Here is a 5057-nt window from a genome sequence, read left to right on the forward strand (position 1 = left end):
GGCTTATTTACGGCCCGTAACCGTTTATTTGATTTCTAGAGTAAATTTGGTTAAGTATATGTTCTCTCGCCCTATTTTACACCAAATGGTAGGCCTTTGAACGTTAGCATTATCAGAATTCGAAATACAATACATACCCCCAAAAGGCAATAAAAAATCAGGCTTTAGCTAACTTTCTGGCCGATCATCCATGCCTTGATATGCCTGAAGAAATTGAATTAGAAATCAATTCATTCGAATTAAAACCTTGGGTTTTGTATTTGGTAGGCCTTTGAACGTTAGCATTATCAGAATTCGAAATACAATACATACCCCCAAAAGGCAATAAAAAATCAGGCTTTAGCTAACTTTCTGGCCGATCATCCATGCCTTGATATGCCTGAAGAAATTGAATTAGAAATCAATTCATTCGAATTAAAACCTTGGGTTTTGTATTTTGATGGGTCAAAAACCTCTAAAGGTGCAGGAGTAATAGTAGCATTGATAAATCCTTTAGGGATTTGTTACAAGTTCGCATTCACTTTGGATAGGATGTGCACCAATAATCAAGCCGAATATGAAGCCTTAATCGTGGGCCTAGAATTAATGATAGTTATGGAAGTAAAGAATGTGATCGTTAGAGGCAATTCTCAATTGGTAATTCACCAATTGATTGGTGATTTTAAGTGCCAAAGTGATTCCATTATAAGTCATTATGAAATCGCCCAAGAGTTGTTGGAAGAATTCGATCAAGTAGAGCTTCAATGTGTTAATAGGATATATAATGACGTAACAAATAAGTTGGCCCAGATGGTCTCAAGGTATTCAAAGATTTTAAATTGGAAATCTACTTATGAATATGGAGTAATATTGCTCGTAATCTAAAGAAGGGTGAGAATGATTGAAATTCATTGCATACAAGATAGAGATGCAATAGATTGAAGGGCAGAGATTAAAATATTCCTTAAAAAACCTAATAAAGGAGATAGTAGAAAAATAAAGTTGCGTTTGCTAAACTATGCACTGATAGATGAAGAGTTGTTTAAGAAACGCTATGATGGTATATTGCTAAAATATGTAAGTTTGCAAGAAGTCGGGACAATCATGGCTGAAGTGCACAAAGGGATATGTGGAGCTCATCAAGCTGGCCAAAGGATGAGATAGTTAATTACTAGGAATGGATATTTTTTGCCCAAGATGGAAGAATCGTGTATTCAATATGCAAAGAGTTGTCTAGCATGCCAAAAGTATAGTCCAATACAAATGGCGTCAGCAAGAGAGATGACATCTATTATCAAACATTGGCCGTTCAAGGGTTGGGCGATAGACCTAATAGGGAAGATTTATCCCCCATCGTCCAAGCACCTTTAAAAGAAATTACCTAAAAGAGTGTCATAAAATTTATCCGTGATCATATTATTTATAGATTTGGGATTTCACAAACTTTGATGGTAGATCACGAAACTTCTTTAAATGGAGATCAAGTGAATAAATTCTTGAGCGAGTTTGGAATTAAAGTAGTGAACTCCACACCGTATTACGCTCAATCCAATGGGCAAGCAGAATCTTCTAATAAGATTCTAAAAAATATCATAAGGAAAATGATAGATGAAAATACCAGAAATTGACACGAATGTCTAAACAAGGCCTTATGGTCTTATAGGTTGTCGCCTCGGTCAAGTACCAAAATTACTCATTTCCAACTTACTTATGGACAGGAGGCCGTTTTGCCTATGGAAATCAACGTGCAATCGATCAGAGTGTGTTTGCAACGTAAGTTAAGTGATGATGATTATACCGGATCGCTAGTTCAAAACTTATTGGAGTTGGACGAATTAAAGTTGGACTTCCTAGATAGATTGCAAGTTCAAAAACAAAGGATGGTTAAGTTTTATAATAAAAAAGTTATAGCCAAGTCATTTAGCCTGGACGAATTGGTTTGGAAAACAATACTCCCTTTGGATAGCAAGGATCCAAAATGTGGCAAGTGGTCGCCCAATTGGGAAGGGTCATATAAAGTAAATAATATGTTGCCTAATGGAGCCTATCATTTGGAAGATTTAGATGGCACCAAGCACATGAAATTCATTAATGGCAAATATTTTAAAAAATATGTTCCTTCCTTATGGAAAAGTGAACAAATAAAAGCGTAATCAAATGGTATTGAACGATTGTATATAAAAAGGGCCAGAACGAAATACGTTCAAATAAATTCATTTATTATCAAACATTCATTACAAATTGTGAGATACAAAATACTAAATGCTCTATAAGCTACAATTGAGAGCAAATTAATCTCTCGGTCGATCGTCAAGTAAGAGGATGAACTGACCTTAATTGTCATCCTGATCGCACTGCTGCAAAGGCAGGTAGAGAGGCCGAGAAGTACTCTCAGCAAGTAAAAGGGAAGAAAAGCACCCTCACATCGCCTACCTAGTCGCGTTGCTGTAATAACGGGCAGGGAGACTGAGAAACACACTCAGCAAGCAAGGTGGCTTGACAGGCATCCTCAAAAATTGTCTTCCATCATTGTACTCCTTGTAAAGAACATGGAGACGATGGGAAGAACTTCGTTGGCCAATGAATATTTCCTATATCTTTCATACCAAATGTGACATCAAAACAGATAGCCAAATGGGCAGATCAAATGATCCATTTCTATGGAAGACGAAAATTTTGGATCGATTGTTGAAATGCCAAACGATGAAGCAAATTAGTTTTTGAAGAAAAGTGGAAATGAAAATGAAAAGTGCGAAATATAAGTGCATTTATAGGGGCGTGAAGGTGAAGAGACAGAATATGAACGGCCACATTCGTGCCTAGTAATTAGAGTCAAGTGGCCCAAAGTCTTGGGAAAAGAGACAAAAATACCAAGAGAGAATGTACATGAATCTTAGCATAAAGCAGTTAAATGCTTGGGGGTTGACGATTAAGGACAACGTCGATTAGCACGCAAGTAATCAAAATAGTCTTTCATTAATGACAATGGCTGCTGTTACATTCAAATTTAGCAATGGCAATTAGTACGAAATTACAAAAGAAAAATTTAAGGCATTAGATGTCTTAATTACAATTCACCCCAGGCCGATCGAATTCTTTCCCTAAGTCTTCCCCAATCCTCGCTCTACTGAGAAGAAGCGACATTTAATTCAACTACAAAATCGTCATCAACCTCCAACTTTTTGTACTGCTCGACCAAAGATTTGGTTTCTCAGTTCCTTGGGAAGCATTACGCTTTTTGGCAGCCATTCTCGCCCTACAGTCGTCCATTTTTGCTTGAAGCTCCTTCATCTCTGTAGCCAAACTTGTCATCAAAGAGTTTTCAACCATAACTTCGGAAGAGATTTCTTTCAATTCGCCTCGGCTTTGTTAATCTTTAGAAGCAAAGACTCTCTTTCAGATGTAGTGCGAAGATATTGAGTACTCATGGCCTTCAGTTCAACATTTTTGGCCAGCAAGGAGAGGATGTCAGAGTGGACAACCTTCAACGTTGCTTTAAAATCAGCAGAAATATTGAGTGACGGAAGTGTCAGTGCTTGCGCCAACTTCGCACTCAATAGCTCAAGCTTATCCTTATGTTTAGCAGCACTAGCCTGACCGATGTTCATGTCCATAAAAGACACATACTCAAATATCGACTGTTTGAGGAACTTCATATCTTCCTCTGAAGAAGTAGAAGGACGACAGGTTGAAGTAGGGCGAGACGTCTTAACTTGCTCCCAGGAAGTGAACAAGTCCTGGATGGAACGCACAATATCATCAGGACCCTGCAAAGAAAAATGCCAACATTGAGGGCTTTCACTTAAATAAACGAAGCGAAAATGAAAGAGAAGTGAAAGGATACCTCATCAGCAATCTTGGGAAGTGGCATATCACCAGTTGGCTCCACCACCTGTGGAGACTTCCCTTTATCTGGACGAGAAGACTCTGCCACAACGGGCAGACCCATGGGAGCCTCTGCAGAATTCAAGAAGCAACGAATCAGAAACCAATAGCACAAGCAAAGGTAAAACATAAAAAAAATGTATTACCTTCTGGTTCGATGTTTGGGGGGTCGGCACCCTGGGAAGAAGGTGGCTCTTCCATTGGTTGTGATGAAAGTTCCGGGACTGAAGATTTCTCTTTAAGCATAGTCCCTTCATCAGCTAATTTGGACGAAGCAGCTTCAGTAGAGGATGTGGAGCTGTCAACACCAAAGCCTTCAAAGGAGAGGCTGAACTTTTTTGAGAAATTCAAGTAAACCATTAGAACATAGAAAGGTTTCAAGTAAACCATTAGCACATAGAAAGGTATGTTTGTGAATAAACAAAATTAAATTACCTTTCTCCTAACGATGAGAGGAGTGTCATCATCATCATCATCCTCCAAAATGGGAGATGCTGAAACTGGCCGTTTGCAGCTTAAGGCACTCTTAGCTGCAGTAGCCTTGGCAGGTAGAGAAGTAGATGGACGAATAGATTGTTTAGCACGAACAGGGAAGGAAGGAGCGGTCTGTCAATTTTTTAGAATAACAGGGAGGGACAGCCCAAGTTTGGCCAAAACCAAGTTGGCGAGCAAAAAATTGGGGAGCATATGTTTCAACCTCAGCTTTGGCATTAGTTCCAGTTAAGATATCGTGGAACAATTCCCTCCCAATCAAAAATTGAACCCAAACAAGTAGAGAGGCACTCGTACTATTTAGGGTGGATGGAAGTTGCACATAATCTGGGGTCAAATGAGCAGGAAAAAGAAAGAAGGAATCGAATTTAAGGAATAAAAGAATAAAAAAAATGTCTCTACTGGACATATGTACAGGGGTCAGTGGATCAATGACTTGTCCATAGCAGCTAACAGAACGACTGAAAATGGATGGAGCACCAAGTGGTGGAATATATGCTCTCAACCACAACTGAGTGAATCAAAGGGGGCCACTACCAGTGGGAGATGCACCATTCTTCATTTGAAACTGGAGGGAAGCCATGCCTCTATAAAGGGCGGTTATAAAGAAAGATCATAAGTTCAAAGGCCTACCACGTGCCAATTCATGAGCTATGGGTAAGTAGCTCACGGAATGTTTCATACTTGGCACGCAAAGAATA

This window comes from Olea europaea, chromosome 10 (genome assembly GCF_002742605.1).
Source record: "Olea europaea var. sylvestris chromosome 10, O_europaea_v1, whole genome shotgun sequence".
Taxonomy (NCBI): Eukaryota; Viridiplantae; Streptophyta; class Magnoliopsida; order Lamiales; family Oleaceae; genus Olea; species Olea europaea.